The sequence below is a fragment of the Pseudophryne corroboree genome, unplaced genomic scaffold, assembly GCF_028390025.1.
Source record: "Pseudophryne corroboree isolate aPseCor3 unplaced genomic scaffold, aPseCor3.hap2 scaffold_1609, whole genome shotgun sequence".
Taxonomy (NCBI): Eukaryota; Metazoa; Chordata; class Amphibia; order Anura; family Myobatrachidae; genus Pseudophryne; species Pseudophryne corroboree.
The window spans coordinates 70,607-93,898 of record NW_026968243.1 but is presented as its reverse complement, the minus strand read 5'-3'; the positions used below and the strand labels follow the sequence as shown (position 1 = coordinate 93,898).

General features: G+C 41.0%; 4 non-coding genes and 1 pseudogene across 4 annotated transcripts; 4 read left to right on the top strand and 1 right to left on the bottom strand.

Moving 5' to 3' along the window:
• Window positions 1-13,045: 13,045 nt before the first annotated feature.
• On the bottom strand, window positions 13,046-13,224 carry LOC135001037 (U1 spliceosomal RNA; annotated as a pseudogene).
• Window positions 13,225-15,953: 2,729 nt separating this feature from the next.
• On the top strand, window positions 15,954-16,117 carry LOC135001075 (U1 spliceosomal RNA). Its single transcript, XR_010202669.1, has one exon. It is a non-coding gene; the product is annotated as a U1 spliceosomal RNA (small nuclear RNA).
• A 152-nt stretch (window positions 16,118-16,269) lies between these two features.
• On the top strand, window positions 16,270-16,432 carry LOC135001070 (U1 spliceosomal RNA). The gene has a single exon (XR_010202664.1). It is a non-coding gene; the product is annotated as a U1 spliceosomal RNA (small nuclear RNA).
• Window positions 16,433-17,107: 675 nt separating this feature from the next.
• Window positions 17,108-17,271, top strand: LOC135001069 (U1 spliceosomal RNA). The gene has a single exon (XR_010202663.1). It is a non-coding gene; the product is annotated as a U1 spliceosomal RNA (small nuclear RNA).
• Window positions 17,272-17,423: 152 nt separating this feature from the next.
• On the top strand, window positions 17,424-17,586 carry LOC135001079 (U1 spliceosomal RNA). Its single transcript, XR_010202673.1, has one exon. It is a non-coding gene; the product is annotated as a U1 spliceosomal RNA (small nuclear RNA).
• Window positions 17,587-23,292: the final 5,706 nt, after the last annotated feature.

Here is a 23,292-nt window from a genome sequence, read left to right as displayed (position 1 = left end):
GTGCTTCATCTACACGTTATAGCCCTGAATTTTCCAATGCCTAGCTCTTTGCAAAAGAGATATATCGGCAAGGAAAAGTGTATTGTACTTTTGCATTTTTCTCCCAAACGAAAGACACTAGAATGAAAATTTTAAAGCCTCCTGTTAGTGCTTCATCTACACGTTATAGCCCTGCATTTTCCAATGCCTATCTCTTTGCAAAAGAGAGATATCGGCAAGGAAAAGCTGCATTGTACTTTTGCATTTTTCTCCCAAACGAAAGACACTAGAATGAAAATTTTAAAGCCTCCTGTTAGTGCTTCATCTACACGTTATAGCCCTGAATTTTCCAATGCCTATCTCTTTGCAAAAGAGAGATATCGGCAAGGAAAAGCTGTATTGTACCTTTGCATTTTTCTCCCAAACGAAAGACACTAGAATGAAAATGTTAAAGCCTACTGTTAGTGCTTCATCTACACGTTATAGCCCTGAATTTTCCAATGCCTATCTCTTTGCAAAAGAGAGAAATCGGCAAGGAAAAGCTTTATTGTACCTTTGCATTTTTCTCCCACACGAAAGACACTAGAATGAAAATTTTAAAGCCTCCTGTTAGTGCTTCATCTACACGTTATAGCCCTGAATTTTCCAATGCCTATCTCTTTGCAAAAGAGAGATATCGGCAAGGAAAAGCTGTATTGTACCTTTGCATTTTTCTCCCAAACGAAAGACACTAGAATGAAAATTTTAAATCCTACTGTTAGTGCTTCATCTACACGTTATAGCCCTGAATTTTCCAATGCCTAGCTCTTTGCAAAAGAGAGATATCGACAAGGAAAAGCTGTATTGTACCTTTGCATTTTTCTCCCAAACGAAAGACACTAGAATGAAAATTTTAAAGCCTCCTGTTAGTGCTTCATCTACACGTTATAGCCCTGAATTTTCCAATGCCTATCTCTTTGCAAAAGAGAGATATCGGCAAGGAAAAGCTGTATTGTACCTTTGCATTTTTCTCCCAAACGAAGGACACTAGAATGAAAATTTTAAAGCCTCCTGTTAGTGCTTCATCTACACGTAATAGCCCTGAATTTTCCAATGCCTATCTCTTTGCAAAAGAGAGATATCGGCAAGGAAAAGCTGTATTGTACCTTTGCATTTTTCTCCCAAACGAAAGACACTAGAATGAAAATGTTAAAGCCTACTGTTAGTGCTTCATCTACACGTTATAGCCCTGAATTTTCCAATGCCTAGCTCTTTGCAAAAGAGAGATATCGGCAAGGAAAAGCTGTATTGTACCTTTGCATTTTTCTCCCAAACGAAAGACACTAGAATGAAAATTTTAAAGCCTCCTGTTAGTGCTTCATCTACACGTTATAGCCCTGAATTTTCCAATGCCTAGCTCTTTGCAAAAGAGAGATATCGGCAAGGAAAAGCTGTATTGTACCTTTGCATTTTTCTCCCAAACGAAAGACACTAGAATGAAAATTTTAAAGCCTCCTGTTAGTGCTTCATCTACACGTTATAGCCCTGAATTTTCCAATGCCTATCTCTTTGCAAAAGAGAGATATCGGCAAGGAAAAGCTGTATTGTACCTTTGCATTTTTCTCCCAAACGAAGGACACTAGAATGAAAATTTTAAAGCCTCCTATTAGTGCTTCATCTACACGTTATAGCCCTGAATTTTCCAATGCCTATCTCTTTGCAAAAGAGAGATATCGGCAAGGAAAAGTGTATTGTACTTTTGCATTTTTCTCCAAAACGAAAGACACTAGAATGAAAATTTTAAAGCCTCCTGTTAGTGCTTCATCTACACGTTATAGCCCTGCATTTTCCAATGCCTATCTCTTTGCAAAAGAGAGATATCGGCAAGGAAAAGCTGCATTGTACTTTTGCATTTTTCTCCCAAACGAAAGACACTAGAATGAAAATTTTAAAGCCTCCTGTTAGTGCTTCATCTACACGTTATAGCCCTGAATTTTCCAATGCCTATCTCTTTGCAAAAGAGAGATATCGGCAAGGAAAAGCTGTATTGTACCTTTGCATTTTTCTCCCAAACGAAAGACACTAGAATGAAAATGTTAAAGCCTACTGTTAGTGCTTCATCTACACGTTATAGCCCTGAATTTTCCAATGCCTAGCTCTTTGCAAAAGAGAGATATTGGCAAGGAAAAGCTGTATTGTACCTTTGCATTTTTCTCCCAAACGAAGGACACTAGAATGAAAATTTTAAAGCCTCCTGTTAGTGCTTCATCTACACGTTATAGCCCTGCATTTTCCAATGCCTATCTCTTTGCAAAAGAGAGATATCGGCAAGGAAAAACTGTATTGTACCTTTGCATTTTTCTCCCAAACGAAAGACACTAGAATGAAAATTTTAAAGCCTCCTGTTAGTGCTTCATCTACACGTTATAGCCCTGAATTTTCCAATGCCTATCTCTTTGCAAAAGAGAGATATCGGCAAGGAAATGCTGTATTGTACCTTTGCATTTTTCTCCCAAACGAAAGACACTAGAATGAAAATTTTAAAGCCTCCTGTTAGTGCTTCATCTACACGTTATAGCCCTGCATTTTCCAATGCCTATCTCTTTGCAAAAGAGAGATATCGGCAAGGAAAAGCTGCATTGTACTTTTGCATTTTTCTCCCAAACGAAAGACACTAGAATAAAAATTTTAAAGCCTCCTGTTAGTGCTTCATCTACGCGTAATAGCCCTGAATTTTCCAATGCCTATCTCTTTGCAAAAGAGAGATATCGGCAAGGAAATGCTGTATTGTACCTTTGCATTTTTCTCCCAAACGAAAGACACTAGAATGAAAATTTTAAAGCCTCCTGTTAGTGCTTCATCTACACGTTATAGCCCTGCATTTTCCAATGCCTATCTCTTTGCAAAAGAGAGATATCTGCAAGGAAAAGTTGCATTGTACTTTTGCATTTTTCTCCCAAACGAAAGACACTAGAATGAAAATTTTAAAGCCTCCTGTTAGTGCTTCATCTACACGTTATAGCCCTGCATTTTCCAATGCCTATCTCTTTGCAAAAGAGAGATATCGGCAAGGAAAAGCTGCATTGTACTTTTGCATTTTTCTCCCAAACGAAGGACACTAGAATGAAGATTTAAAAGCCTCCTGTTAGTGCTTCATCTACACGTTATAGCCCTGAATTTTCCAATGCCTATCTCTTTGCAAAAGAGAGATATCGGCAAGGAAAAGCTGTATTGTACCTTTGCATTTTTCTCCCAAACGAAGGACACTAGAATGAAAATTTTAAAGCCTCCTATTAGTGCTTCATCTACACGTTATAGCCCTGAATTTTCCAATGCCTATCTCTTTGCAAAAGAGAGATATCGGCAAGGAAAAGTGTATTGTACTTCTGCATTTTTCTCCCAAACGAAAGACACTAGAATGAAAATTTTAAAGCCTCCTGTTAGTGCTTCATCTACACGTTATAGCCCTGCATTTTCCAATGCCTATCTCTTTGCAAAAGAGAGATATCGGCAAGGAAAAGTGTATTGTACTTTTGCATTTTTCTCCAAAACGAAAGACACTAGAATGAAAATTTTAAAGCCTCCTGTTAGTGCTTCATCTACACGTTATAGCCCTGCATTTTCCAATGCCTATCTCTTTGCAAAAGAGAGATATCGGCAAGGAAAAGCTGCATTGTACTTTTGCATTTTTCTCCCAAACGAAAGACACTAGAATGAAAATTTTAAAGCCTCCTGTTAGTGCTTCATCTACACGTTATAGCCCTGAATTTTCCAATGCCTATCTCTTTGCAAAAGAGAGATATCGGCAAGGAAAAGCTGTATTGTACCTTTGCATTTTTCTCCCAAACGAAAGACACTAGAATGAAAATGTTAAAGCCTACTGTTAGTGCTTCATCTACACGTTATAGCCCTGAATTTTCCAATGCCTAGCTCTTTGCAAAAGAGAGATATTGGCAAGGAAAAGCTGTATTGTACCTTTGCATTTTTCTCCCAAACGAAGGACACTAGAATGAAAATTTTAAAGCCTCCTGTTAGTGCTTCATCTACACGTTATAGCCCTGCATTTTCCAATGCCTATCTCTTTGCAAAAGAGAGATATCGGCAAGGAAAAACTGTATTGTACCTTTGCATTTTTCTCCCAAACGAAAGACACTAGAATGAAAATTTTAAAGCCTCCTGTTAGTGCTTCATCTACACGTTATAGCCCTGAATTTTCCAATGCCTATCTCTTTGCAAAAGAGAGATATCGGCAAGGAAATGCTGTATTGTACCTTTGCATTTTTCTCCCAAACGAAAGACACTAGAATGAAAATTTTAAAGCCTCCTGTTAGTGCTTCATCTACACGTTATAGCCCTGCATTTTCCAATGCCTATCTCTTTGCAAAAGAGAGATATCGGCAAGGAAAAGCTGCATTGTACTTTTGCATTTTTCTCCCAAACGAAAGACACTAGAATAAAAATTTTAAAGCCTCCTGTTAGTGCTTCATCTGCGCGTAATAGCCCTGAATTTTCCAATGCCTATCTCTTTGCAAAAGAGAGATATCGGCAAGGAAATGCTGTATTGTACCTTTGCATTTTTCTCCCAAACGAAAGACACTAGAATGAAAATTTTAAAGCCTCCTGTTAGTGCTTCATCTACACGTTATAGCCCTGCATTTTCCAATGCCTATCTCTTTGCAAAAGAGAGATATCTGCAAGGAAAAGTTGCATTGTACTTTTGCATTTTTCTCCCAAACGAAAGACACTAGAATGAAAATTTTAAAGCCTCCTGTTAGTGCTTCATCTACACGTTATAGCCCTGCATTTTCCAATGCCTATCTCTTTGCAAAAGAGAGATATCGGCAAGGAAAAGCTGCATTGTACTTTTGCATTTTTCTCCCAAACGAAGGACACTAGAATGAAGATTTAAAAGCCTCCTGTTAGTGCTTCATCTACACGTTATAGCCCTGAATTTTCCAATGCCTATCTCTTTGCAAAAGAGAGATATCGGCAAGGAAAAGCTGTATTGTACCTTTGCATTTTTCTCCCAAACGAAGGACACTAGAATGAAAATTTTAAAGCCTCCTATTAGTGCTTCATCTACACGTTATAGCCCTGAATTTTCCAATGCCTATCTCTTTGCAAAAGAGAGATATCGGCAAGGAAAAGTGTATTGTACTTCTGCATTTTTCTCCCAAACGAAAGACACTAGAATGAAAATTTTAAAGCCTCCTGTTAGTGCTTCATCTACACGTTATAGCCCTGCATTTTCCAATGCCTATCTCTTTGCAAAAGAGAGATATCGGCAAGGAAAAGCTGCATTGTACTTTTGCATTTTTCTCCCAAACGAAAGACACTAGAATGAAAATTTTAAAGCCTCCTGTTAGTGCTTCATCTACACGTTATAGCCCTGAAATTTCCAATGCCTATCTCTTTGCAAAAGAGAGATATCGGCAAGGAAAAGCTGTATTGTACCTTTGCATTTTTCTCCCAAACGAAGGACACTAGAATGAAGATTTAAAAGCCTCCTGTTAGTGCTTCATCTACACGGTATAGCCCTGAATTTTCCAATGCCTAGCTCTTTGCAAAAGAGAGATATTGGCAAGGAAAAGCTGTATTGTACCTTTGCATTTTTCTCCCAAACGAAGGACACTAGAATGAAAATTTTAAAGCCTCCTGTTAGTGCTTCATCTACACGTTATAGCCCTGCATTTTCCAATGCCTATCTCTTTGCAAAAGAGAGATATCGGCATGGAAAAACTGTATTGTACCTTTGCATTTTTCTCCCAAACGAAAGACACTAGAATGAAAATTTTAAAGCCTCCTGTTAGTGCTTCATCTACACGTTATAGCCCTGAATTTTCCAATGCCTATCTCTTTGCAAAAGAGAGATATCGGCAAGGAAAAGCTGTATTGTACCTTTGCATTTTTCTCCCAAACGAAGGACACTAGAATGAAGATTTAAAAGCCTCCTGTTAGTGCTTCATCTACACGTTATAGCCCTTAATTTTCCAATGCCTATCTCTTTGCAAAAGAGAGATATCGGCAAGGAAAAGCTGTATTGTACCTTTGCATTTTTCTCCCAAACGAAGGACACTAGAATGAAAATTTTAAAGCCTCCTATTAGTGCTTCATCTACACGTTATAGCCCTGAATTTTCCAATGCCTATCTCTTTGCAAAAGAGAGATATCGGCAAGGAAAAGTGTATTGTACTTTTGCATTTTTCTCCCAAACGAAAGACACTAGAATGAAAATTTTAAAGCCTCCTGTTAGTGCTTCATCTACACGTTATAGCCCTGCATTTTCCAATGCCTATCTCTTTGCAAAAGAGAGATATCGGCAAGGAAATGCTGTATTGTACCTTTGCATTTTTCTCCCAAACGAAAGACACTAGAATGAAAATTTTAAAGCCTCCTGTTAGTGCTTCATCTACACGTTATAGCCCTGCATTTTCCAATGCCTATCTCTTTGCAAAAGAGAGATATCGGCAAGGAAAAGTTGCATTGTACTTTTGCATTTTTCTCCCAAACGAAAGACACTAGAATGAAAATTGTAAAGCCTCCTGTTAGTGCTTCATCTACACGTTATAGCCCTGCATTTTCCAATGCAAGAGATCCTGAAGCACTCACTCATCATGGGAAAGTACCAATGTGTTTCTTCATTGGTTGATGGAAGAAACATCTTACAAAAACTCTCCACATTATTGACTTTTTAAAATGTTTCTAGGAATCGTTCTAGATGAATGCTTATTAGCCTTTGTCAGTATGTTCTTTTGCAAAGTGTCGCTGTGGCGCAATCAGTTAGTGTGTAAGGCTATTAACCAAAAGGTTGGTGGTTCAATCCCACCCAGGCACTTAATTGACCTTGTTATCAGATTTTGGTGATCTTTAAGTAGACAAGTCAAAATTTCAAACCCCCTGTTATGGTGTAGGGTACCTGGCCTTCTCTAATGTAATCAGAGTTAGATTTGATTCAGTGATTTTATTAAAACAGCTAGGAAGAACAATTTAGCAGTGGGTTGCAGAGAAAAAGAAATATGCTGGCAGAAAAATCCAATTGAGTGATTAAACAGCTCTTCATTTTCTGGCTTTATTTTTATACTAACAAATTTGTTCTCTGAAAAGTGTCCACAAAGCCAAGTCTCTGATTAACACCTTTGTAGGGATGGTTTTTCACCTATTACTAAATTAAACTTGCTTCATTGGAAAGGCAGCAAGATGCATCTTCATTTCAATGTCTACTGAAATAATACAGGTTGACACCAGGAAACATTAACGCCACTGCATCCTTGCTGCTTTCGCATGTGGAAGTCTGTTTAATGTGAAAACAAGGTGATATCTAATTAGCACACAGGTAAGGAATTAAGAAAATCTTTATTTAAGGGTGAAGATGTTTCTCACAAAATCGTTGCCCCAATGCATCATTGAAATTCAAGCTGGAAAGATGATTTTAATATATCACTTGTACATTTTGTATTGCTCTTCTGGTGACAATGTAGTTTGTTTTTGTCAATTACCATTTTAATAATCGGGTAAAGAAAATTAAGTGGATTTTTGAAAGAAAACAATACTGTCAATATACTATTAAAACAAATTAAAATGGTAAAAGTTATTGTACTTTGAGTAAAAATAAAAGAGCAAAAATATCAATCCCAGTTTTGGATTACTTTAATTAACAAAAAAAAAATGCATATAGCAGAGGATAGTTTCAATCTGCCTACCTCTGGGTTATGGACCCAGCATGCTTCCATTACAGTACTCTGCTGCACATGTAAGTGCAAGAGGTCCTGAAGCACTCACTTATCATGGGAAAGTACCAATGTGTTTCTTCATTGGTTGATGGAAGAAACATCTTACAAAAACTCTCCACATTATTGACTTTTTAAAATGTTTCTAGGAATCGTTCTAGATGAATGCTTATTAGCCTTTGTCAGTAGGTACTTTTGCAAAGTGTAGCTGTGGCGCAATCAGTTAGTGTGTAAGGCTATTAACCAAAAGGTTGGTTGTTCAATCCCACCCAGGGACTTAATTGACCTTGTTATCAGATTTTGGTGATCTTTAAGTAGACAAGTCAAAATTTCAAACCCCCTGTTATGGTGTAGGGTACCTGGCCTTCTCTGATGTAATCAGAGTTAGATTTGATTCAGTGATTTTATAAAAACAGCTAGGAAGCACAATTTGGCAGTGGGTTGCAGAGAAAAAGAAATATGCTGGCAGAAAAATCCAATTGAGTGATTAAACAGCTCTTCATTTTCTGGCTTTATTTTTATGCTAACTAATTTGTTCTCTGAAAAGTGTCCACAAAGCCAAGTATCTGATTAACATATTTGTAGGGATGGTTTTTCACCTATTACTAAATTAAACTTGCTTCATTGGAAAGGCAGCAAGATGCATCCTCATTTCAATATCTACTGAAATAATACAGGTTGACACCAGGAAACATTAACGCCACTGCATCCTTGCTGCTTTCTCATGTGGAAGTCTGTTTAATGTGAAAACAAGGTGATATCTAATTAGCACACAGGTAAGGAATTAAGAAAATCTTTATTTAAGGGTGAAGATGTTTCTCACAAAATCGTTGCCCCAATGCATCATTGAAATTCAAGCTGGAAAGATGATTTTAATATATCACTTGTACATTTTGTATTGCTCTTATGGTGACAATGTAGTTTGTTTTTGTCAATTACCATTTTAATAATAGGGTAAAGAAAATTAAGTGGATTTTTGAAAGAAAACAATACTGTCAATATACTATTAAAACAAATTAAAATGGTAAAAGTTATTGTACTTTAAGTAAAAATAAAAGCTAAAATATCAATCCCAGTTTTGGATTACTTTAATGAACAAAAAAAAAATTCATATAGCAAAGGATAGTTTCAATCTGCCTACCTCTGGGTTATGGGCCCAGCATGCTTCCATTGCAGTACTCTGCTGCACATGTAAGTGCAAGAGATCCTGAAGCACTCACTCATCATGCAAAAGTACCAATGTGTTTCTTCATTGGTTGCTGGAAGAAACATCTTACATAAACTCTCCAGATTATTGACTTTTTAAAGTTTTTCTAGGAAACGTTCTAGATGAATGCTTATTAGTCTTTGTCAGTATGTGCTTTTTGCAAAGTGTCTCTGTGGCACAATCGCTTAGTGTGTTCAGCTATTTATCAAAAAGTTGGTGGTTCAATCCCACCCAGGGACGTAATTGACCTTGTGATCAGATTTTGGTGATATTTAAGTAGACAAGTCAAAATTGCAAACCCCCTCTTATGGTGTAGGGTACCTGGCCTTCTCTGATGTAATCAGAGTTAGATTTGATTAAGTGATTTTATAAAAAAACAGCTAGGAAGCACAATTTAGCAGTGGGTTGCAGAGAAAAAGAAAAATGCTGGCAGAAAAATCCAATTGAGTGATTAAACAGCTCTTCATTTTCTGGCTTTATTTTTATGATAACAAATTTGTTCTCTGAAAAGTGTCCACAAAGCCAAGTATCTGATTAACATCTTTGTAGGGATGGTTTTTCACCTATTACTAAATTAAACTTGCTTCATTGGAAAGGCAGCAAGATGCATCCTCATTTCAATATCTACGGAAATAATACAGGTTGACACCAGGAAACATTAACGCCACTGCATCTTTGCTGTTTTCTCATGTGGAAGTCTGTTTAATGTGAAAACAAGGTGATATCTAATTAGCACACAAGTAAGGAATTAAGAAAATCTTTATTTAAGGGTGAATCGTTGCCCCAATGCATCATTGAAATTCAAGCTGGAAAGATGATTTTAATATATCACTTGTACATTTTGTATTGCTCTTCTGGTGACAATGTAGTTTGTTTTTGTCAATTACCATTTTAATAATCGGGTAAAGAAAATTAATTGGATTTTTGAAAGAAAACAATACTGTCAATATACTATTAAAACAAATTAAAATGGTAAAAGTTATTGTACTTTAAGTAAAAATAAAAGAGCAAAAATATCAATCCCAGTTTTGGATTACTTTAATTAACAAAAAAAAATGCATATAGCAGAGGATAGTTTCAATCTGCCTACCTCTGGGTTATGGACCCAGCATGCTTCCATTACAGTACTCTGCTGCACATGTAAGTGCAAGAGGTCCTGAAGCACTCACTTATCATGGGAAAGTACCAATGTGTTTCTTCATTGGTTGATGGAAGAAACATCTTACAAAAACTCTCCACATTATTGACTTTTTAAAATGTTTCTAGGAATCGTTCTAGATGAATGCTTATTAGCCTTTGTCAGTAGGTACTTTTGCAAAGTGTAGCTGTGGCGCAATCAGTTAGTGTGTAAGGCTATTAACCAAAAGGTTGGTTGTTCAATCCCACCCAGGGACTTAATTGACCTTGTTATCAGATTTTGGTGATCTTTAAGTAGACAAGTCAAAATTTCAAACCCCCTGTTATGGTGTAGGGTACCTGGCCTTCTCTGATGTAATCAGAGTTAGATTTGATTCAGTGATTTTATAAAAACAGCTAGGAAGCACAATTTGGCAGTGGGTTGCAGAGAAAAAGAAATATGCTGGCAGAAAAATCCAATTGAGTGATTAAACAGCTCTTCATTTTCTGGCTTTATTTTTATGCTAACTAATTTGTTCTCTGAAAAGTGTCCACAAAGCCAAGTATCTGATTAACATATTTGTAGGGATGGTTTTTCACCTATTACTAAATTAAACTTGCTTCATTGGAAAGGCAGCAAGATGCATCCTCATTTCAATATCTACTGAAATAATACAGGTTGACACCAGGAAACATTAACGCCACTGCATCCTTGCTGCTTTCTCATGTGGAAGTCTGTTTAATGTGAAAACAAGGTGATATCTAATTAGCACACAGGTAAGGAATTAAGAAAATCTTTATTTAAGGGTGAAGATGTTTCTCACAAAATCGTTGCCCCAATGCATCATTGAAATTCAAGCTGGAAAGATGATTTTAATATATCACTTGTACATTTTGTATTGCTCTTATGGTGACAATGTAGTTTGTTTTTGTCAATTACCATTTTAATAATAGGGTAAAGAAAATTAAGTGGATTTTTGAAAGAAAACAATACTGTCAATATACTATTAAAACAAATTAAAATGGTAAAAGTTATTGTACTTTAAGTAAAAATAAAAGCTAAAATATCAATCCCAGTTTTGGATTACTTTAATGAACAAAAAAAAAATTCATATAGCAAAGGATAGTTTCAATCTGCCTACCTCTGGGTTATGGGCCCAGCATGCTTCCATTGCAGTACTCTGCTGCACATGTAAGTGCAAGAGATCCTGAAGCACTCACTCATCATGCAAAAGTACCAATGTGTTTCTTCATTGGTTGCTGGAAGAAACATCTTACATAAACTCTCCAGATTATTGACTTTTTAAAGTTTTTCTAGGAAACGTTCTAGATGAATGCTTATTAGTCTTTGTCAGTATGTGCTTTTTGCAAAGTGTCTCTGTGGCACAATCGCTTAGTGTGTTCAGCTATTTATCAAAAAGTTGGTGGTTCAATCCCACCCAGGGACGTAATTGACCTTGTGATCAGATTTTGGTGATATTTAAGTAGACAAGTCAAAATTGCAAACCCCCTCTTATGGTGTAGGGTACCTGGCCTTCTCTGATGTAATCAGAGTTAGATTTGATTAAGTGATTTTATAAAAAAACAGCTAGGAAGCACAATTTAGCAGTGGGTTGCAGAGAAAAAGAAAAATGCTGGCAGAAAAATCCAATTGAGTGATTAAACAGCTCTTCATTTTCTGGCTTTATTTTTATGATAACAAATTTGTTCTCTGAAAAGTGTCCACAAAGCCAAGTATCTGATTAACATCTTTGTAGGGATGGTTTTTCACCTATTACTAAATTAAACTTGCTTCATTGGAAAGGCAGCAAGATGCATCCTCATTTCAATATCTACGGAAATAATACAGGTTGACACCAGGAAACATTAACGCCACTGCATCTTTGCTGTTTTCTCATGTGGAAGTCTGTTTAATGTGAAAACAAGGTGATATCTAATTAGCACACAAGTAAGGAATTAAGAAAATCTTTATTTAAGGGTGAATCGTTGCCCCAATGCATCATTGAAATTCAAGCTGGAAAGATGATTTTAATATATCACTTGTACATTTTGTATTGCTCTTCTGGTGACAATGTAGTTTGTTTTTGTCAATTACCATTTTAATAATCGGGTAAAGAAAATTAATTGGATTTTTGAAAGAAAACAATACTGTCAATATACTATTAAAACAAATTAAAATGGTAAAAGTTATTGTACTTTAAGTAAAAATAAAAGAGCAAAAATATCAATCCCAGTTTTGGATTACTTTAATTAACAAAAAAAAAATGCATATAGCAGAGGATAGTTTCAATCTGCCTACCTCTGGGTTATGGACCCAGCATGCTTCCATTACAGTACTCTGCTGCACATGTAAGTGCAAAAGATCCTGAAGCACTCACTCATCATGGGAAAGTACCAATGTGTTTCTTCATTGGTTGATGGAAGAAACATCTTACAAAAACTCTCCACATTATTGACTTTTTAAAATGTTTCTAGGAATCGTTCTAGATGAATGCTTATTAGCCTTTGTCAGTATGTACTTTTGCAAAGTGTCGCTGTGGCGCAATCAGTTAGTGTGTAAGGCTATTAACCAAAAGGTTGGTGGTTCAATCCCACCCAGGGACTTAATTGACCTTGTTATCAGATTTTGGTGATCTTTAAGTAGACAAGTCAAAATTTCAAACCCCCTGTTATGGTGTAGGGTACCTGGCCTTCTCTGATGTAATCAGAGTTAGATTTGATTCAGTGATTTTATAAAAACAGCTAGGAAGCACAATTTAGCAGTGGGTTGCAGAGAAAAAGAAATATGCTGGCAGAAAAATCCAATTGAGTGATTAAACAGCTCTTCATTTTCTGGCTTTATTTTTATGCTAACAAATTTGTGCTCTGAAAAGTGTCCACAAAGCCAAGTATCTGATTAACACCTTTGTAGGGATGGTTTTTCACCTATTATTAAATTAAACTTGCTTCATTGGAAAGGCAGCAAGTGATGTCATCCAAGCAGTGGGTCAAAGTTGGCTTCAAACCTCGTCTGCTTATGAAAAGAGAAAAGGGGTATGCAGGGCATGGCGGCCTTTTGCGGTGCTTGGATGACCCCTAGTTCGCATTAAATAATGCAGTCGAGTTTCCCACATTTGGGGAAATCACAGGGGTCAGCATACCCAGAATGCAATGAATGAACCGCACCCTGGGAGAACAGTCTTCATGACCATGGTATCTCCTATGCAAAATAAGTATGATTTGGGATAGGGCTGGGGAGGGCCGCTGCTCAGGCACATCTCTGTCAAGTAAAGGAGATTCAACTGAGGCAGCACAAGGGAACTCTGATCTGGGGACAACAACTGCAGGGAGAACACATATTTTCAGATGAACATGGGAGGGCAGAAGGCTGCCTAATACTGAAGCACCCCCAAACAACAAACCAAATGCAACAACTAGTGCAAGCATTCCTGGGGGAAGGCCTGCAGAAGATGGATTTGCATATGGCGATGTCATCCAAGCAGTGGGTCAAAGTTGGCTTCAACCCTCGTCTGCATATGAAAAGAGAAAAGGGGCGTGCAGGGCATGGCGGCCTTTTGCGGCACTTGGATGACCCCTAGTTCGCATTAAACACCTCCACCCTCCGTCGGTGTGGGGCTCATGTTGGCTATGCCCCAGCCCCTAAAGGATTCAAGCTGATTTCTTGCAGCAGCTGGGCACTGTAACAGCTCCAGAGCTGCTCTGTAAGGCAAGTAAAAGGGTGTGGGCCCTGCAGCACTACCTGTAGTTCGCATTGTGCGAGACCCCTAGTTCGCATTAAACACCCCCACCCTCCTTCGGTGTGGGGCTCATGTTGGCCATGCCCCAGCCCCTGAAGCATTCACACTGATTTCTTGCAGCAGCTGGGCACTGTAACAGCTCAAGAGCTGCTCTGTAAGGCAAGTAAAAGGGTGTGGGCCCTGCAGCACTACCTGTAGTTTGCATTGTGCATTGGAAGGCACAAAGTAAGCAGACGGGAGGAGAAGTCAGGATAGTGCACAAGGGTATAGACGGGAGGGGCTCAAGAAAAAAGAAGTGGAAACAGACAGCAAACTAGGCTTTCAATGCACAATGCAAACTACAGGTAGTGCTGCAGGGCCCACACCCTTTTACTTGCCTTACAGAGCAGCTCTGGAGCTGTTTAATCACTCAATTGGATTTTTCTGCCAGCATAATTTTTCTCTTACGTCCTAGAGGATGCTGGGGACTCCGTAAGGACCATGGGGGATAGACGGGCTCCGCAGGAGACATGGGCACTTTAAGAAAGACTTTAGATCTGGGTGTGCACTGGCTCCTCCCTCTATGCCCCTCCTCCAGACCTCAGTTTACTACTGTGCCCAGAGGAGACTGGGTGCTTTTCAGGGAGTAAAATATTGTGTGGGCCCTGCAGCACTACCTGTAGTTTGCATTGTGCATTGGAAGGCACAAAGTAAGCAGACGGGAGGAGAAGTCAGGATAGTGCACAAGGGTATAGAAGGGAGGGGCTCAAGATAAAAGAAGTGGAAACAGACAGCAAACTAGGCTGGAGAAAGACCTGAGACAAAGAGTAGCTATTGAAATGAGGATGCATCTTGCTGCCTTTCCAATGAAGCAAGTTTAATTTAGTAATAGGTGAAAAACCATCCAAGAGCTGTTTAATCACTCAATTGGATTTTTTTGCAAGCATATTTCTTTTTCTCTGCAACCCACTGCTAAATTGTGCTTCCTAGCTGTTTTTATAAAATCACTGAATCAAATCTAACTCTGATTACATCAGAGAAGTCTAAATACCTAACACCATAACAGGGGGTTTGAAATTTTGACTTGTCTACTTAAAGATCACCAAAATCTGATAACAAGGTCAATTACATCCCTGGGTGGGATTGAACCACCAACCTTTTGGTTAATAGCCATACACACTAACTGATTGCGCCACAGCGACACTTTGCAAAAGTACATACTGACAAAGGCTAATAAACAATCATCTAGAACGTTTCCTAGAAAAACTTTAAAAAGTCAATAATCTGGAGTGTTTTTGTAAGATGTTTCTGCCATCAACCAATGAAGAAACACATTGGTACTTTCCCATGATGAGTGAGTGCTTCAGGATCTCTTGCACTTACATGTGCAGCAGAGTACTGCAATGGAAGCATGCTGGGCCCATAACCCAGAGGTAGACAGATTGAAACTATCCTCTGCTATATGCATTTTTTTTTTTAATTAAAGTAATCCAAAACTGGGATTGATATTTTTGCTCTTTTATTTTTACTTAAAGTACAATAACTTTTACCATTTTAATTTGTTTTAATAGTATATTAACAGTATTGTTTTCTTTCAAAAATTCACTTAATTTTCTTTTCTGTGTGCTAATTAGATATCACCTTGTTTTCACATTAAATAGACTTCCACATGAGAAAGCAGCAAGGATGCAGTGGCGTTAATGTTTCCTGGTTGTAGTGGGGGACTGTGTTTTACATGCCTTACAGAGCAACTCTGGAGCTGTTACAGTGCCCAGCTGCGGCAAGAAATCAGCTTGAATGCTTCAGGGGCTGGGGCATAGCCAACATGAGCCCCACACCGAAGGAGGGTGGAGGTGTTTAATGTGAACTAGGGGTCATCCAAGCGCCGCAAAAGGCCGCCATGCCCTGCATAACCCTTTTCTCTTTTCATATGCAGATGAGGGTTCCAGCCAACTTTGGCCCACTGCTTGGATGACATCACCGTATGCAAATCCGTCTTCTGCAGACCTTTACCCAGGAATGCTTTTACTAGTTGTTGCATTTGGTTTGTTGTTTGGGGGTGCTTCAGTATTAGGCAGCCTTCTGCCCTCCCATGTTCATCTGAAAATATGTGTTCTCCCTGCAGTTGTTGTCCCCAGATGAGAGTTCCCTTGTGCTGCCTCAGTTGAATCTCCTTTACTTGACAGAGATGTGCCTGAGCAGCGGCCCTCCCCAGCCCTATCCCAAATCATACTTATTTTGCATAGGAGATACTATGGTCATGAAGATTGTTCTCCCAGGGTGAGGTTCATTCATTGCATTCTGGGTATGCTGACCCCTGTGATTTCCCCAAATGTGGGAAACTCGACTGCATTATTTGTGGTAGTGGGGGACTGTGTTTGTGCTTTCCTCTGGTCAGCTCTGGTAAAAGTCAGATTTCTTTGTCTCAGATCTTCCTCTAGCCTTGTTCTTCTTTCGAGAGTTTCTTTGTGCTGCCTCAGTTGGATCTCCTTCACTTGACAGGGGGGTGCCCGAGCAGCGACCCTCCCCAGCTCTAGCCCAACTCCTACTTACCTGCCAGGTGAGATACTATGATCAGGAAGGTGCTTCTCCCAGGGCAAGGCTCACCCATTGCACTCTGGGTGTGCTGCTCCTACGATTTCCCCAAATGTGGGACACTTGACTGCATAATTTGTGTTTCCTCTGGTCGGTTCTCGTATAATTCAGATCTCTTTGTCTCAGGTCTTTCTCCAGCCTAGTTTGCTGTCTGTTTCCACTTCTTTTATCTTGAGCCCCTCCCTTCTATACCCTTGTGCACTATCCTGACTTCTCCTCCCGTCTGCTTACTTTGTGCCTTCCAATGCACAATGCAAACTACAGGTAGTGCTGCAGGGCCCACACAATATTTTACTTGCCTTACAGAGCAGCTCTGGAGCTGTTACAGTGCCCAGCTGCTGCAAGAAATCAGCTTGAATGCTCAGGGGATGGGGCATGGCCAACATGAGCCCCACACCAAAGGAGGGTGGGGGTGTTTAATGCGAACTAGGGGTCATCCAAGCACCGCAAAAGGCCGCCATGCCCTGCACGCCCCTTTTCTCTTTTCATATGCAGATGAGGGTTGAAGCCAACTTTGACCCACTGCTTGGATGACATCACCATATGCAAATCCATCTGCTGCAGGCCTTCCCCCAGGAATGCTTGCACTAGTTGTTGCATTTGGTTTGTTGTTTGGGGGTGCTTCAGTATTAGGCAGCCTTCTGCCCTCCCATGTTCATCTGAAAATATGTGTTCTCCCTGCAGTTATTGTCCCCAGATGAGAGTTCCCTTGTGCTGCCTCAGTTGAATCTCCTTTACTTGACAGAGATGTGCCTGAGCAGCGGCCCTCCCCAGCCCTATCCCAGATCATACTTATTTTGCATAGGAGACACCATGGTCATGAAGATTGTTCACCCAGGGTGAGGTTCATTCATTGCATTCTGGGTATGCTGACCCCTGTGATTTCCCCAAATGTGGGAAACTCGCCTGCATTTTTTGTGGTAGTGGGGGACTGTGTTTGTGTTTTCCTCTGGTCAGCTCTGGTAAAAGTCAGATTTCTTTGTCTCAGATATTCCTCTAGCCTTGTTCTTCTTTCGAGAGTTCCCTTGTGCTGCCTCAGTTGGATCTCCTTCACTTGACAGGGGGGTGCCCGAGCAGTGACCCTCCCCAGCTCTAGCCCAACTCCTACTTACCTGCCAGGTGAGATACTATGATCATGAAGGTGCTTCTCCCAGGGCAAGGCTCACCCATTGCACTCTGGGTGTGCTGCTCCTGCAATTTCCCCAAATGTGGGAAACTTGATTGCATAATTTGTGTTTCCCCTGGTCGGCTCTCGTATAATTCAGATCTCTTTGTCTCAGGTCTCTCTCCAGCCTAGTTTGCTGTCTGTTTCCACTTCTCTTTTCTGGAGCCGCTCCCTTCTATGCCCTTACGCACTATCCTGACTTCTCCCGTCTGCTTACTTTGTGCCTTCCAACGCACAATGCGAACTACAGGTAGTGCTGCAGGGCCCACACCCTTTTAGTTGCCTTACAGAGCAGCTCTGGAGCTGTTACAGTGCCCAGCTGCTGCAAGAAATCAGCTTGAATGCTTCAGGGGCTGGGGCATAGCCAACATGAGCCCCACACCAAAGGAGGGTGGGGTTGTTTAATGCGAACTAGGGGTCATCCAAGCACCGCAAAAGGTCGCCATGCCCTGCACGCCCCTTTTCTCTTTTCATATGCAGATGAGGGTTCCAGCCAACTTTGGCCCACTGCTTGGATGACATCACCGTATGCAAATCCGTCTGCTCCAGACCTTCCCCCAGGAATGCTTGTACTAGTTGTTGCATATGGTTTGATATTTGATGGTGCTTCAGTATTAGGCAGCCTTCCGCCCTCCCATGTTCATCTGAAAAGATGTGGTCTCCCTGCAGTTGTTGTCCCCAGACGAGAGTTCCCTTGTGCTTCCTCAGTTGAATCTCCTTAACTTGACGGGGGAGGGGCTGCCCGAGCAGCCACCCTCCCCAGCCCTATCCCAACTCATACTTATTTTGCATATGAGATCTCTTGATCATGAAGATTGTTCTCACAGGGTGAGGTTCATCCATTATATTTTAAAATAGGAAGGTACAAATTACATATTTGAATTGCATCTATGTGCTGGATTCAAATGTCCCCCCCCCTTCCTTTCTCAATTGTGCCCGTCAGCAGCTATTCTAAGGTTGCTGCCAATGGGTGTGACACATTAATTTCTTCTGTGGGGTACACTGGACTCCACAAGGATTCACATTGGGGTGTAGAGTAGGATCTTGATCTGAGGCACCAACCGGCTCAAAGCTTTTGACTGTTCCCAAGATGCTCAGCGCATCCTCCTCTATAACCCCGCTTCCATGAACAGGGAGCTCAGTTTGTAGTTGGTGCCTTCAGTAGCAGGCCACTTAACAGGGGCCTGCCTCAGGCAGCCTATTCTTAGCTATTAATTTTGACAAGAAAAGAAGAACTTGTTTTATGAGAATCTACAAGGGCTGCAGCAGGCTAGGTCTAATAGACATCTTTACTGCAGCTTCATCACTCCCAGCGGCGCTGTATACTCCCGTGCCCTGGTTGCTGGGTCACTGCAGCGGAGGCTCCGGTTTCTTCCTAAGGTCAGTCACACACACACCGCCCTTCCGGATCACGAGGCCGCTGATGAAGGGGAGCATGGCCGTAGGGGGTGGACCGTGTGCGCACTGGTGTGGACACTGATTACTGGGCAGCCGCTCCACTAGCCACCAGGTACAGTTAAGGAGCACAGGTCTGGGGGTTTTTCTCCTATATTAAACCAATTTTGTACTGCCCGCAGCGCATTGTGATAGGTAATAGGGCCTGATTCAGTTTGGATTGCAATCACAATAAGCGATCCAACTGCAAAAATTGCTAAGAGCATACGCATGTGCCTGCATTTTCTGCGGCACCCCGCAGAGAATGCGATCGCCTCTGCCTGTCAATCGGGGCAGGGGGGGGAGAGGGGGGTCAGCAACACTCCATTTCCAAGTCAGGGATGGAGCGGTGCGGGGGCAAGGCTTCAAAATGGGGTCTGCAATGGAGGAGACACAGGGGGCGTGGTCACAGCAGCTGTATGACATCACATTCAGCCGCTGTGATCACAAAAATGGTGGCGGCTTCCTGCGCGCACATACAGTCTGTACCAGCAGGAGGCTACACCATTTTTTATGATCACGCTGAACTGCAGTGCGACTGCAATTACAGCATGGTCAAGAAGGGAGGCGTCATGCTGGGTGGCCATTAGAGATGAGCGGGTTCGGTTCCTCGGAATCCGAACCCGCCCGAACTTCACCCTTTTTTGCACGGGTCCGAGCAGACTCGGATCCTCCCGCCTTGCTCGGTTAACCCGAGCGCGCCCGAACGTCATCATCCCGCTGTCGGATTCTCACGAGACTCGGATTCTATATAAGGAGCCGCGCGTTGCCGCCATTTTCACACGTGCATTGAGATTGATAGGGAGAGGACGTGGCTGGCGTCCTCTCCGTTTAGATTAGAAGATAGAGACGAGTGACATTTGATTTACTACTAATTTGGGGAGCAGTTGAACTTGTCAGGAGTACTCAGTAGTGCAGAGTTTTGCTGATAGTGACCACCAGTTTTATTATTTATAATCCGTTCTCTGCCTGAAAAAAAACGATACACATACCATATCTGTGCTCAGCCTCAGTGTGCTGCATGATATATCATCTATGTATATCTGACTGTGCTGAGTGCTCACTGCTCACACAGCTTAATTGTGGGGGAGACTGGGGAGCAGTTAAAGCAGGAGTACAGTGCACACTTTTGCTGCCAGTGTGACCACCAGTATATTGTCTGCCTGAAAAAGTTAAACACTCCTGTGGTGTTTTTTTTTTTTATTCTATAAACGCATTCTGCTGACAGTGTCCAGCAGGTCCGTCATACATTATATTATATAAATATTTACCTGCAGTAGTGTTATATTTTTTTTTTTCATCTCTATCATCTTTATCATCTCTATATTAGCAGACGCAGTACGGTAGTCCACGGCTGTGGCTATCTCTGTGTCGTCAGTGCTCGTCCATAATTGTATACCTACCTACCTGTGGTGGGTTTTTTTTTTTCTATCTTCTTCATACTAGTAGTTTAGGAGTCTGCTGACAGTGTCCACCAGGTCCATCATTATATTATATACCTACAGTAGTAATATATTTATTATATTATCTATACTAGCAGACGCAGTACGGTAGTCCACGGCTGTGGCTATCTCTGTGTCGTCAGTGCTCGTCCATAATTGTATACCTACCTGTGGTGGGGTTTTTTTTCTATCTTCTTCATACTAGTAGTTTAGGAGTCTGCTGACAGTGTCCACCAGGTCCGTCATTATATTATATACCTACAGTAGTAATATATTTAGTATATTATCTATACTAGCAGACGCAGTACGGTAGTCCATGGCTGTACCTACCTCTGTGTCGTCACTCGTCCATAATTGTATACCTAACTGTGGTGGGTTTTTTTTTCTATCTTCTTCATACTAGTAGTTTAGGAGTCTGCTGACAGTGTCCACCAGGTCCGTAATTATATTATATACCTACAGTAGTAATATATTTAGTATATTATCTATACTAGCAGACGCAGTACGGTAGTCCACGGCTGTACCTACCTCTGTGTCGTCACTCGTCCATAATTGTATACCAACCTGTGGTGGGGTTTTTTTTCTATCTTCTTCATACTAGTAGTTTAGGAGTCTGCTGACAGTGTCCACCAGGTCCGTCATTATATTATATACCTACAGTAGTAATATATTTAGTATATTATCTATACTAGCAGACGCAGTACGGTAGTCCATGGCTGTACCTACCTCTGTGTCGTCACTCGTCCATAATTGTATACCTAACTGTGGTGGGTTTTTTTTTCTATCTTCTTCATACTAGTAGTTTAGGAGTCTGCTGACAGTGTCCACCAGGTCCGTCATTATATTATATACCTACAGTAGTAATATATTTAGTATATTATCTATGCTAGCAGACGCAGTACGGTAGGCCACGGCTGTGGCTATCTCTGTGTCGTCAGTGCTCGTCCATAATTGTATACCTACCTACCTGTGGTGGGTTTTTTTTTCTATCTTCTTCATACTAGTAGTTTAGGAGTCTGCTGACAGTGTCCACCAGGTCCGTCATTATATTATATACCTACAGTAGTAATATATTTAGTATATTATCTATACTAGCAGACGCAGTACGGTAGTCCACGGCTGTACCTACCTCTGTGTCGTCACTCGTCCATAATTGTATACCTACCTGTGGTGGAGTTTTTTTTCTATCTTCTTCATACTAGTAGTTTAGCAGTCTGCTGACAGTGTCCACCAGGTCCGTCATTATATTATATATACCTACAGTAGTTATATATATATTTTTTATATCATTAATTATCATCTATATACTAGCAGACGCAGTATGGTAGGCCACGGCTGTGGCTATCTCTGTGTCGTCAGTGCTCGTCCATAATTGTATACCTACCTACCTGTGGTGGGGGTTTTTTTCTATCTTCTTCATACTAGTAGTTTAGCAGTCTGCTGACAGTGTCCACCAGGTCCGTCATTATATTATATATACCTACAGTAGTTATATATATATTTTTTTTATATCATTAATTATCATCTCTATACTAGCAGACGCAGTACGGTAGTCCACGGCTGTAGCTACCTCTGTGTCGTCAGTCACTCGTCATCCATAAGTATACTAGTATCCATCCATCTCCATTGTTTACCTGAGGTGCCTTTTAGTTGTGCCTATTAAAATATGGAGAACAAAAATGTTGAGGTTCCAAAAATAGGGAAAGATCAAGATCCACTTCCACCTCGTGCTGAAGCTGCTGCCACTAGTCATGGCCGAGAAGATGAAATTCCATCAACGTCGTCTGCCAAGGCCGATGCCCAATGTCATAGTACAGAGCATGTAAAATCCAAAACACAAAAGATCAGTAAAAAAAGGACTCAAAAATCTAAATAAAAATCGTCGGAGGAGAAGCGTAAACTTGCCAATATGCCATTTACCACACGGAGTGGCAAGGAACGGCTGAGGCCCTGGCCTATGTTCATGGCTAGTGGTTCAGCTTCACATGAGGATGGAAGCACTCAGCCTCTCGCTAGAAAAATGAAAAGACTTAAGCTGGCAAAAGCACAGCAAAGAACTGTGCGTTCTTCAAAATCACAAATCCACAAGGAGAGTCCAATTGTGTCGGTTGCGATGCCTGACCTTCCCAACACTGGACGTGAAGAGCATGCACCTTCCACCATTTGCACACCCCCTGCAAGTGCTGGAAGGAGCACCCACAGTCCAGTTCCTGATAGTCAGATTGAAGATGTCAGTGTTGAAGTACACCAGGATGAGGAGGATATGGGTGTTGCTGGCGCTGGGGAGGAAATTGACAAGGAGGATTCTGATGGTGAGGTGGTTTGTTTAAGTCAGGCACCCGGAGAGACACCTGTTGTCCGTGGGAGGAATATGGCCATTGACATGCCTGGTGAAAATACAAAAAAAATCAGCTCTTCGGTGTGGAAGTATTTCAACAGAAATGCGAACAACAGGTGTCAAGCCGTGTATTGCCTTTGTCAAGCTGTAATAAGTAGGGGTAAGGACGTTAACCACCTCGGGAACATCCTCCCTTATACGTCACCTGCAGCGCATTCATCATAAGTCAGTGACAAGTTCAAAAACTTTGGGCGACAGCGGAAGCAGTCCACTGACCAGTAAATCCCTTCCTCTTGTAACCAAGCTCACGCAAACCACCCCACCAACTCCCTCAGTGTCAATTTCCTCCTTCCCCAGGAATGCCAATAGTCCTGCAGGCCATGTCACTGGCAATTCTGACGAGTTCTCTCCTGCCTGGGATTCCTCCGATGCATCCTTGAGTGTAACGCCTACTGCTGCTGGCGCTGCTGTTGTTGCTGCTGGGAGTCGATGGTCATCCCAGATAACTGAGGCCTTGGCATCCTGGGCGGTGAGAAACGTGGTTCCGGTATCCATCATTACTTCAGAGCCAACTATAGACTTGATTGAGGTACT